General features: G+C 42.9%; 1 long non-coding RNA gene and 6 other non-coding genes across 7 annotated transcripts; 1 reads left to right on the top strand and 6 right to left on the bottom strand.

Moving 5' to 3' along the window:
• Positions 1-1032: 1032 nt before the first annotated feature.
• trnag-ccc (transfer RNA glycine (anticodon CCC)) lies at positions 1033-1103 on the bottom strand. The gene has a single exon. It is a non-coding gene; the product is annotated as a tRNA-Gly (tRNA).
• Positions 1104-1510: 407 nt separating this feature from the next.
• Positions 1511-1581, bottom strand: trnag-ccc (transfer RNA glycine (anticodon CCC)). Its single transcript has one exon. It is a non-coding gene; the product is annotated as a tRNA-Gly (tRNA).
• Positions 1582-1990: 409 nt separating this feature from the next.
• On the bottom strand, positions 1991-2061 carry trnag-ccc (transfer RNA glycine (anticodon CCC)). Its single transcript has one exon. It is a non-coding gene; the product is annotated as a tRNA-Gly (tRNA).
• Positions 2062-4388: 2327 nt separating this feature from the next.
• On the bottom strand, positions 4389-4459 carry trnag-ccc (transfer RNA glycine (anticodon CCC)). The gene has a single exon. It is a non-coding gene; the product is annotated as a tRNA-Gly (tRNA).
• Positions 4460-6786: 2327 nt separating this feature from the next.
• On the bottom strand, positions 6787-6857 carry trnar-ccu (transfer RNA arginine (anticodon CCU)). The gene has a single exon. It is a non-coding gene; the product is annotated as a tRNA-Arg (tRNA).
• Positions 6858-7744: 887 nt separating this feature from the next.
• On the bottom strand, positions 7745-7815 carry trnag-ccc (transfer RNA glycine (anticodon CCC)). The gene has a single exon. It is a non-coding gene; the product is annotated as a tRNA-Gly (tRNA).
• A 666-nt stretch (positions 7816-8481) lies between these two features.
• On the top strand, positions 8482-10728 carry LOC133131723 (uncharacterized). Its single transcript, XR_009709041.1, has 6 exons — positions 8482-8644; positions 9235-9285; positions 9529-9597; positions 9682-9825; positions 10048-10086; positions 10206-10728. It is a non-coding gene; the product is annotated as an uncharacterized LOC133131723 (long non-coding RNA).
• Positions 10729-12001: the final 1273 nt, after the last annotated feature.

Genomic DNA, 12001 nt, shown 5'->3' with positions numbered 1-12001 from the left:
GCCAACATTAAGGTACGTCTGGCAAAGAGAAGAAGCGGCAGCAGCCCAAAAGGGAATCGCCAGCCTGGAATCGAACGCAGCCTGGAATCGAACGCAGGTCGCAAGAAGGGGAAGCTAACATGATACCCCAACACCACTAGCACACACCAAGGGCAATTTTTATGCCTCCTAATAATGGGATGAGCCTGAAAACCAGACCACAATCTGTTGACAAAGGACTAGAGAGAATGACATAAAACATTCCCAGAAAGGGAATCCATAGCTAACAATTGGGGAGAATGCACAGAAGCAAAACGACTTGACCATTATGGAAATAAGCAACATAAAAAAGAACAGTCTATTTTCAAGTTGCAGATGGCACACTCAAGTAATCCAATGGCACAACCTGGATTATGTCCAGGCAAAGCAGTTGATTGGAGATTGCGATAGAGCAGAGGAGTACAGAAAGGGCTTTGAAACGTTCCAAATGTCCGGATATTTCAACACAGCCAACATTAAGGTACGTCTGGCAAAGAGAAGAAGCGGCAGCAGCCCAAAAGGGAACCAGACCCTTGCGCCAGCCAGGAATCGAACGCGGGTCGCAAGAAGAGGAATCTAACATGATACCCCAACACCATTAGCACACACCAAGGGCAATTTTTATGCCTCCTAATAAAGGGATGAGCCTGAAAACCAGACCACAATCTGTTGACAAAGGACTAGAGAGAATGACATAAAACATTCCCAGAAAGGGAATCCATAGCTAACAATTGGGGAGAATGCACAGAAGCAAAACGACTTGACCATTATGGAAATAAGCAACATAAAAAAGAACAGTCTATTTTCAAGTTGCAGATGGCACACTCAAGTAATCCAATGGCACAACCTGGATTATGTCCAGGCAAAGCAGTTGATTGGAGATTGCGATAGAGCAGAGGAGTACAGAAAGGGCTTTGAAACGTTCCAAATGTCCGGATATTTCAACACAGCCAACAGTAAGGTAAGTCTGGCAAAGAGAAGAAGCGGCAGCAGCCCCAAATGGAACAAGACCCTTGCGCCAGCTGGGAATCGAACCCAGGTCGCAAGAATGGGAATCTTGCATGATACCCCTACACCACTGGCACACAGAGTGGCCATGGTTTATGCCTCCTAATAAAGGGATGAGTCTGAAAACCAGACCACAATCTGTTGACAAAGGACGAGAGAATGACATGAAACATTCCCAGAAACGGAATCCATAGCTAACAATTAGGGAGAATGCACAGAAACAAAACGACTTGACCATTAAGGAAAGAAGCAGCATAAAAAAGAACAGTCTATTTTCACATTTCAGATGGCACACTCAAGTACTCCAATGGCACAACCTGGATTATCTAGAGGCAATGCAGTTCATTGGAGATTGCGATACAGCAGAGGAGTACAGAAAGGGCTTTGAAACGTTCCAAATGTCCGGATATTTCAACACAGCCAACATTAAGGTACGTCTGGCAAAGAGAAGAAGCGGCAGCAGCCCAAAAGGCAACAGGACCCTTGCGCCAGCCGGGAATCGAACCCGGGTTGCAAGAATGGGAATCTTGCATGATACCCCTACACCACTGGCACACACCAAGGGCAATTTTTATGCCTCCTAATAATGGGATGAGCCTGAAAACCAGACCACAATCTGTTGACAAAGGACTAGAGAGAATGACATAAAACATTCCCAGAAAGGGAATCCATAGCTAACAATTGGGGAGAATGCACAGAAGCAAAACGACTTGACCATTATGGAAATAAGCAACATAAAAAAGAACAGTCTATTTTCAAGTTGCAGATGGCACACTCAAGTAATCCAATGGCACAACCTGGATTATGTCCAGGCAAAGCAGTTGATTGGAGATTGCGATAGAGCAGAGGAGTACAGAAAGGGCTTTGAAACGTTCCAAATGTCCGGATATTTCAACACAGCCAACAGTAAGGTAAGTCTGGCAAAGAGAAGAAGCGGCAGCAGCCCCAAATGGAACAAGACCCTTGCGCCAGCTGGGAATCGAACCCAGGTCGCAAGAATGGGAATCTTGCATGATACCCCTACACCACTGGCACACAGAGTGGCCATGGTTCATGCCTCCTAATAAAGGGATGAGTCTGAAAACCAGACCACAATCTGTTGACAAAGGACGAGAGAATGACATGAAACATTCCCAGAAAGGGAATCCATAGCTAACAATTGGGGAGAATGCACAAAAACAAAACGACTTGACCATTAAGGAAATAAGCAACATAAAAAAGAACAGTCTATTTTCAAGTTGCAGATGGCACACTCAAGTAATCCAATGGCACAACCTGGATTATGTCCAGGCAAAGCAGTTGATTGGAGATTGCGATAGAGCAGAGGAGTACAGAAAGGGCTTTGAAACGTTCCAAATGTCCGGATATTTCAACACAGCCAACATTAAGGTACGTCTGGCAAAGAGAAGAAGCGGCAGCAGCCCAAAAGGGAACCAGACCCTTGCGCCAGCCAGGAATCGAACGCGGGTCGCAAGAAGAGGAATCTAACATGATACCCCAACACCATTAGCACACACCAAGGGCAATTTTTATGCCTCCTAATAAAGGGATGAGCCTGAAAACCAGACCACAATCTGTTGACAAAGGACTAGAGAGAATGACATAAAACATTCCCAGAAAGGGAATTCATGGCTAACAATTGGGGAGAATGCACAGAAGCAAAACGACTTGACCATTATGGAAATAAGCAACATAAAAAAGAACAGTCTATTTTCAAGTTGCAGATGGCACACTTAAGTAATCCAATGGCACAACCTGGATTATGTACAGGCAAAGCAGTTCATTGGAGATTGCGATAGAGCAGAGGAGTACAGAAAGGGCTTTGAAACGTTCCAAATGTCCGGATATTTCAACACAGCCAACATTAAGGTACGTCTGGCAAAGAGAAGAAGCGGCAGCAGCCCAAAAGAGAACAGGACCCTTGCGCCAGCCTGGAATCGAACGCAGGTCGCAAGAAGGGGAATCTAACATGATACCCCAACACCACTAGCACACACCAAGGGCAATTTTTATGCCTCCTAATAATGGGATGAGCCTGAAAACCAGACCACAATCTGTTGACAAAGGACTAGAGAGAATGACATAAAACATTCCCAGAAAGGGAATCCATAGCTAACAATTGGGGAAAATGCACAGAAGCAAAACGACTTGACCATTATGGAAATAAGCAGCATGAAAAAGAACAGTCTATTTTCAAGTTGCAGATGGCACACTCAAGTAGTCCAATGGCATAACCTGGATTATGTGCAGGCAAAGCAGTTCATTGGAGATTGCGATAGAGCAGAGGAGTACAGAAAGGGCTTTGAAACGTTCCAAATGTCCGGATATTTCAACACAGCCAACATTAAGGTACGTCTGGCAAAGAGAAGAAGCGGCAGCAGCCCAAAAGGGAACCAGACCCTTGCGCCAGCCAGGAATCGAACGCGGGTCGCAAGAAGAGGAATCTAACATGATACCCCAACACCATTAGCACACACCAAGGGCAATTTTTATGCCTCCTAATAAAGGGATGAGCCTGAAAACCAGACCACAATCTGTTGACAAAGGACTAGAGAGAATGACATAAAACATTCCCAGAAAGGGAATTCATGGCTAACAATTGGGGAGAATGCACAGAAGCAAAACGACTTGACCATTATGGAAATAAGCAACATAAAAAAGAACAGTCTATTTTCAAGTTGCAGATGGCACACTTAAGTAATCCAATGGCACAACCTGGATTATGTACAGGCAAAGCAGTTCATTGGAGATTGCGATAGAGCAGAGGAGTACAGAAAGGGCTTTGAAACGTTCCAAATGTCCGGATATTTCAACACAGCCAACATTAAGGTACGTCTGGCAAAGAGAAGAAGCGGCAGCAGCCCAAAAGGGAACAGGACCCTTGCGCCAGCCTGGAATCGAACGCAGGTCGCAAGAAGGGGAATCTAACATGATACCCCAACACCACTAGCACACACCAAGGGCAATTTTTATGCCTCCTAATAATGGGATGAGCCTGAAAACCAGACCACAATCTGTTGACAAAGGACTAGAGAGAATGACATAAAACATTCCCAGAAAGGGAATCCATAGCTAACAATTGGGGAGAATGCACAGAAGCAAAACGACTTGACCATTATGGAAATAAGCAACATAAAAAAGAACAGTCTATTTTCAAGTTGCAGATGGCACACTCAAGTAATCCAGTGACACAACCTGGATTATCTAGAGGCAAAGCAGTTCATTGGAGATTGCGATAGAGCAGAGGAGTACAGAAAGGGCTTTGAAACATTCCAAATGTCCGGATATTTCAACACAGCCAACAGTAAGGTAAGTCTGGCAAAGAGAAGAAGCGGCAGCAGCCCCAAATGGAACAAGACCCTTGCGCCAGCTGGGAATCGAACCCAGGTCGCAAGAATGGGAATCTTGCATGATACCCCTACACCACTGGCACAAACTTTGGTTTTTGTTTATGCCTTCTAATAAAGGGATGAGTCTGAAAACCAGACCACAATCTGTTGACAAAGGACGAGAGAATGACATGAAACATTCCCAGAAAGGGAATCCATAGCTAACAATTGGAGAGAATGCACAAAAACAAAACGACTTGACCATTATGGAAATAAGCAGCATGAAAAAGAACAGTCTATTTTCACATTTCTGATGGCACACTCAAGTAATCCAGTGACACAACCTGGATTATCTAGAGGCAAAGCAGTTCATTGGAGATTGCGATAGAGCAGAGGAGTACAGAAAGGGCTTTGAAACATTCCAAATGTCCGGATATTTCAACACAGCCAACATTAAGGTACGTCTGGCAAAGAGAAGAAGCGGCAGCAGCCCAAAAGGGAACAGGACCCTTGCGCCAGCCCGGAATCGAACGCAGGTCGCACGAAGGGGAATCTAACATGATACCCCAACACCACTAGCACACACCAAGGGCAATTTTTATGCCTCCTAATAATGGGATGAGCCTGAAAACCAGACCACAATCTGTTGACAAAGGACTAGAGAGAATTACATAAAACATTCCCAGAAAGGGAATCCATAGCTAACAATTGGGGAAAATGCACAGAAGCAAAACGACTTGACCATTATGGAAATAAGCAGCATGAAAAAGAACAGTCTATTTTCACATTTCTGATGGCACACTCAAGTAATCCAGTGACACAACCTGGATTATCTAGAGGCAATGCAGTTCATTGGAGATTGCGATACAGCAGAGGAGTACAGAAAGGGCTTTGAAACGTTCCAAATGTCCGGATATTTCAACACAGCCAACATTAAGGTACGTCTGGCAAAGAGAAGAAGCGGCAGCAGCCCAAAAGGGAACCAGACCCTTGCGCCAGCCAGGAATCGAACGCGGGTCGCAAGAAGAGGAATCTAACATGATACCCCAACACCATTAGCACACACCAAGGGCAATTTTTATGCCTCCTAATAATGGGATGAGCCTGAAAACCAGACCACAATCTGTTGACAAAGGACTAGAGAGAATGACATAAAACATTCCCAGAAAGGGAATCCATAGCTAACAATTGGGGAAAATGCACAGAAGCAAAACGACTTGACCATTATGGAAATAAGCAGCATGAAAAAGAACAGTCTATTTTCAAGTTGCAGATGGCACACTCAAGTAGTCCAATGGCATAACCTGGATTATGTGCAGGCAAAGCAGTTCATTGGAGATTGCGATAGAGCAGAGGAGTACAGAAAGGGCTTTGAAACGTTCCAAATGTCCGGATATTTCAACACAGCCAACATTAAGGTACGTCTGGCAAAGAGAAGAAGCGGCAGCAGCCCAAAAGGGAACCAGACCCTTGCGCCAGCCAGGAATCGAACGCGGGTCGCAAGAAGAGGAATCTAACATGATACCCCAACACCATTAGCACACACCAAGGGCAATTTTTATGCCTCCTAATAAAGGGATGAGCCTGAAAACCAGACCACAATCTGTTGACAAAGGACTAGAGAGAATGACATAAAACATTCCCAGAAAGGGAATTCATGGCTAACAATTGGGGAGAATGCACAGAAGCAAAACGACTTGACCATTATGGAAATAAGCAACATAAAAAAGAACAGTCTATTTTCAAGTTGCAGATGGCACACTTAAGTAATCCAATGGCACAACCTGGATTATGTACAGGCAAAGCAGTTCATTGGAGATTGCGATAGAGCAGAGGAGTACAGAAAGGGCTTTGAAACGTTCCAAATGTCCGGATATTTCAACACAGCCAACATTAAGGTACGTCTGGCAAAGAGAAGAAGCGGCAGCAGCCCAAAAGGGAACAGGACCCTTGCGCCAGCCTGGAATCGAACGCAGGTCGCAAGAAGGGGAATCTAACATGATACCCCAACACCACTAGCACACACCAAGGGCAATTTTTATGCCTCCTAATAATGGGATGAGCCTGAAAACCAGACCACAATCTGTTGACAAAGGACTAGAGAGAATGACATAAAACATTCCCAGAAAGGGAATCCATAGCTAACAATTGGGGAGAATGCACAGAAGCAAAACGACTTGACCATTATGGAAATAAGCAACATAAAAAAGAACAGTCTATTTTCAAGTTGCAGATGGCACACTCAAGTAATCCAGTGACACAACCTGGATTATCTAGAGGCAAAGCAGTTCATTGGAGATTGCGATAGAGCAGAGGAGTACAGAAAGGGCTTTGAAACATTCCAAATGTCCGGATATTTCAACACAGCCAACAGTAAGGTAAGTCTGGCAAAGAGAAGAAGCGGCAGCAGCCCCAAATGGAACAAGACCCTTGCGCCAGCTGGGAATCGAACCCAGGTCGCAAGAAGAGGAATCTTGCATGATACCCCTACACCACTGGCACAAACTTTGGTTTTTGTTTATGCCTTCTAATAAAGGGATGAGTCTGAAAACCAGACCACAATCTGTTGACAAAGGACGAGAGAATGACATGAAACATTCCCAGAAAGGGAATCCATAGCTAACAATTGGAGAGAATGCACAAAAACAAAACGACTTGACCATTATGGAAATAAGCAGCATGAAAAAGAACAGTCTATTTTCACATTTCTGATGGCACACTCAAGTAATCCAGTGACACAACCTGGATTATCTAGAGGCAAAGCAGTTCATTGGAGATTGCGATAGAGCAGAGGAGTACAGAAAGGGCTTTGAAACATTCCAAATGTCCGGATATTTCAACACAGCCAACATTAAGGTACGTCTGGCAAAGAGAAGAAGCGGCAGCAGCCCAAAAGGGAACAGGACCCTTGCGCCAGCCCGGAATCGAACGCAGGTCGCAAGAAGGGGAATCTAACATGATACCCCAACACCACTAGCACACACCAAGGGCAATTTTTATGCCTCCTAATAATGGGATGAGCCTGAAAACCAGACCACAATCTGTTGACAAAGGACTAGAGAGAATGACATAAAACATTCCCAGAAAGGGAATCCATAGCTAACAATTGGGGAAAATGCACAGAAGCAAAACGACTTGACCATTATGGAAATAAGCACCATGAAAAAGAACAGTCTATTTTCACATTTCTGATGGCACACTCAAGTAATCCAGTGACACAACCTGGATTATCTAGAGGCAATGCAGTTCATTGGAGATTGCGATACAGCAGAGGAGTACAGAAAGGGCTTTGAAACGTTCCAAATGTCCGGATATTTCAACACAGCCAACATTAAGGTACGTCTGGCAAAGAGAAGAAGCGGCAGCAGCCCAAAAGGCAACAGGACCCTTGCGCCAGCTGGGAATCGAACCCAGGTCGCAAGAATGGGAATCTTGCATGATACCCCTACACCACTGGCACACTGAGTGGCCATGGTTTATGCCTCCTAATAAAGGGATGAGTCTGAAAACCAGACCACAATCTGTTGACAAAGGACGAGAGAATGACATGAAACATTCCCAGAAAGGGAATCCATAGCTAACAATTGGGGAGAATGCACAAAAACAAAACGACTTGACCATTAAGGAAAGAAGCAGCATAAAAAAGAACAGTCTATTTTCACATTTCAGATGGCACACTCAAGTACTCCAATGGCACAACCTGGATTATCTAGAGGCAATGCAGTTCATTGGAGATTGCGATACAGCAGAGGAGTACAGAAAGGGCTTTGAAACGTTCCAAATGTCCGGATATTTCAACACAGCCAACATTAAGGTACGTCTGGCAAAGAGAAGAAGCGGCAGCAGCCCAAAAGGCAACAGGACCCTTGCGCCAGCCGGGAATCGAACCCGGGTCCCGCGCGGGAGCCGTGTATTGTTTAGCTAAAACTCCCTAAACCGAAACCCATTCATTCTCAATGGTAGTCCTAAACCACTACGGATGTAATATATTTTCCGCCACCGCGTTGAACCCGACGGAGCCCTGGCGCTATTTCCCTTTTTCCGCCGCAGCCAATGAGAAGACGGAATGAGAGAGAGCGAGAGCCGGCCACAGAGAGAGAGAGAGAGAGAGAGAGAGCGAGAGAGAGCGACGAGTTTGATCGGATTTTATTGATATTTTATTCGCGTTTACATTTTTAAACCGACCGAACCGAAGATTTCTTTTGACCATTGCCATCGTCAGGACGAAAGAATCGCCACTTAAATCATCTGGATCGCCGATCCTGTCGTCGGTCAGTCTACTTATTAAGGTAAGTTACCTCATCCGATAGCAACACGACGTTAATTTATTGTGAACGTAATTTATTGGTAACCTTTCGTCGCGCAAATGTAAAGTGGCACAACGTTTATGAAAAGCTACTTTTGAATAATGTCGATGGGAAAAGTTTTTGGTAGCTGTCTGGATAGCTAGTAGTGGGAGTCATTTGTAAAGTTAACTTTTACGGTATCTAGGGACGCTGTTCACAGCAGCCGTGGTATCTAGGGACGCTGTTCACAGCAGCTGTGGGTGTAACGTTACTACGAAGTTAGATTACTACGAGGGGGTAGCGATTATTATTATTATTATTATTATTATTATTATTATTATTATTATTATTATTTTTGTTGTTGTTGTTATTACTATTGGCACTTTTTGTACACCTGTTTCATTCTACAGATGTAATAGTGCATACATACAAATATCACACATTTACAGTTCAGCTTGTGTGGTCTAAGCTGCTCTGACTTTTGTTAAAATTTAAATAATCTTTTTGTCCAAAAGATTTTTTACCTGTCAAATATGGTTATTTCTCATGAACAATTACATGTCCTCTGAGCAATGTCTTGTCTATTTCTTCAGCTTCAGCACCTGCTGCAGTCACCAGAGCGCCAATTAAGTCTACAGACAGAGGTATGGAGAGGCTATCCTCTCATAACAAATATTTTATTACTTTGGTTTGTTTTTTTGGCCGTGTTCTGCCTGTCTTCTTTACTTCTTTACGTTCTATGAAGAGAGAACCTTGCAGTGTCAAACATCTTTTAATGGATTGGCGAGTTTACAATTGTATTCTCTGAAATATAGCATTTATAAAAAGGGATAAAAATGGTTTCAGAATGTGAGTTTGACTCTTTCCAATGTGACTTTTTCCTTCAGAGCTGAGTGGTCCCACATCAACAGTGTCCAGAGGCAGTCCTGTATATGTGCATGCCTCCTCCTTGCGTGGTAAATATATTCATAACCATTACATCACTTTAGTTGTTTATGCTGAAATTAGATCCTAACATAGATTTTTCTTTGCCTGAATAGCTTCTCCTGCACCATGTACAGCCTCCAAAAATCAGCCCGCAGCCATTTGTCAAGATGTACCTTCAGTGCCAGTGAAGGCCCCCATTCCAGTCCCAGTGGAACTTCTGCGCGTGTTCGTGGCGCTCACTGAAGCAGTAGCGCAAAGTATGGCATTGAATCTTACCCAATAGTAAATACTCTGTGAAGAGCCATCATTCATTATATTTACTTTTTATTTCTTACTTCCTTTGTGATAATATACTACAATTGTGGAAATTATACAATAGTTTGACTGATGACCCTTTGTCTCAAAGTTCACAGTGGAGTTGCTACAACAGCGCCACATCTCTCTGTCTCTGACAATATGTCCTGTTTTACATCCTCCAGCCCCTGCCACACATGAGCCAGAGACACGACTGGATGAAGGTGAGCCTCACTCCGTAAAAACACAACTGAAGTGATTGTTGAGTGTTATTGTGTCAGCTCTTAGATACTTTGTTAATTTAGTGTTTTAAGTCAGTAACCCCATACTTTGTGTTTTGTAGCAGTAATACAGCCAGCAACAACTTCTCCTGCCCAGCTAAGGTATTTTCCAATACCAAGCACAAGGCATGGCAAGGGAGATGACCTGGAGTGAGTTTCAGACCACTGCCTTTTATGAAAAGGATAACAAAGAAAACAAAGATCAATTATCTTGATCAACTGAGAGAGGAAAATGAAGCACACACGTGTGCACACAGACACGAGCATGTACACACACACACAAACGCACACGCATACACACACGCACGCACACACACACACTCGCACGCACGAACGCACAGACATGCGCATGTACACACACACACGCACACACACAGATACACACAGTGCTTCCAGGCCCCCACCCCCCAACATTGAACATTGGAACATTGTAAAATGCCTTTTTTTGGGAAAGGTTTATATATTCGTTCCCTTTGTTTAAGTGTATGTTTGTGCTGTTGCCGCACAGTTTTTTTTACATAGATGTTGCATACCTAGTAATTAAAGAGTTTGTATTGTATAAGGGTGTCTTAATATGTGTGTGTATTGGGTACTGTATCAGGATGTGTATGTGTGTCTGTTAATATCACTGAAATTAAAAAATTATGTTTGTATTAAAGCAATGACTCCAGTGTTGATATGTGTAGGAATTTGGTCCTTTGTGAAGTAAAACTTGTAGTCCAAAATTCAGATCAATAACAATTTATTAATTCAGCAAAAATAGTCTTAATTACAGAATGAAGCGTATCATTTCAATCACAAAATCATGTTGTATGAGAATGAGCTTTTATGCCCCAAACCTCCTGAAGTAAAATGCTGAAATAAAATCCAGGTCCCGTCCCTGATGAGGTGACAGGCAGACGAATATGCATTATTTTGTACGCATGTGATGTGGAAGGAAAACAAATGGTTGTTCCTAACCCCCTTTGATCATCGAGTAGGGTTGAGGTGTTAGGTGACCATCAAAGAACACTGAAGCAGGAAATGTATTCTTCTTGATGATATTCATTTTTATGATTATTTTACTGAAATGTCAAGAAACTAAACTTTTTTTCTTGAACCACTTTGTGTAATATAACCAATCAACTGAGAACATTTGATTTAAATTATCAAAAGATCAAAATAAAATGACCTTGAAGAGAGTCATGCTCTTTGTGCAGTTGAAGGTGGTTTTATCAATGAAATAATTGTTAGGCCTATTTATCTCTTAGGCCCCTGTATAAAATCACTGAATCAAAAATCATTATGCTCACGATCGCAAAGCATTCAAATATCAAATATCTAATGAGTGTCAGGACCTCAAAGGAATGAATCTTTCTTTGTTGATGAGCAAATTATGGAATTATACAAAACAAATATTAAATGATTTTTTTAAATTATGAAAAGTTTTTTATTGAAAATCTGCTAGAACAGCATTTGTCACAGATACAGGCCAATGCACTCTGGATTCAGTGGACTTTATCTTAATCCCGCTATTAGGAATGGCTTTGAATACCCTTTTCAGGCTGTTATCTGAGGGGGGAAACAAATGTACATTCCAAAAACAGGAATCGTACTCACAACTAGAATTGAGTATTACACCCATCAGCATTGTCACTTTATATTTATATATTTTCCTTTTTATGAGTTGCTATAAAAGGTTATTGTACAACATCACTTGAGTGGATCACATTAACTTAAAAAGGTGAGGTTTATAATGTTTAAATAACAGCCGGAGCTGGATTCGAACCCTTATTTCAAGAGAGGGGTCACCTTCGGTCAAAAAATCTGTTACGGCAATCCGCGACTGGCCCCCGCGTGGGAATCTTGTATGATACCC

This window comes from Conger conger, chromosome 6 (genome assembly GCF_963514075.1).
Source record: "Conger conger chromosome 6, fConCon1.1, whole genome shotgun sequence".
In the NCBI taxonomy this organism is placed as follows: Eukaryota; Metazoa; Chordata; class Actinopteri; order Anguilliformes; family Congridae; genus Conger; species Conger conger.
The sequence above is the reverse complement of the archived record's forward strand: the minus strand, read 5'-3'. Positions and strand labels throughout refer to the sequence as shown.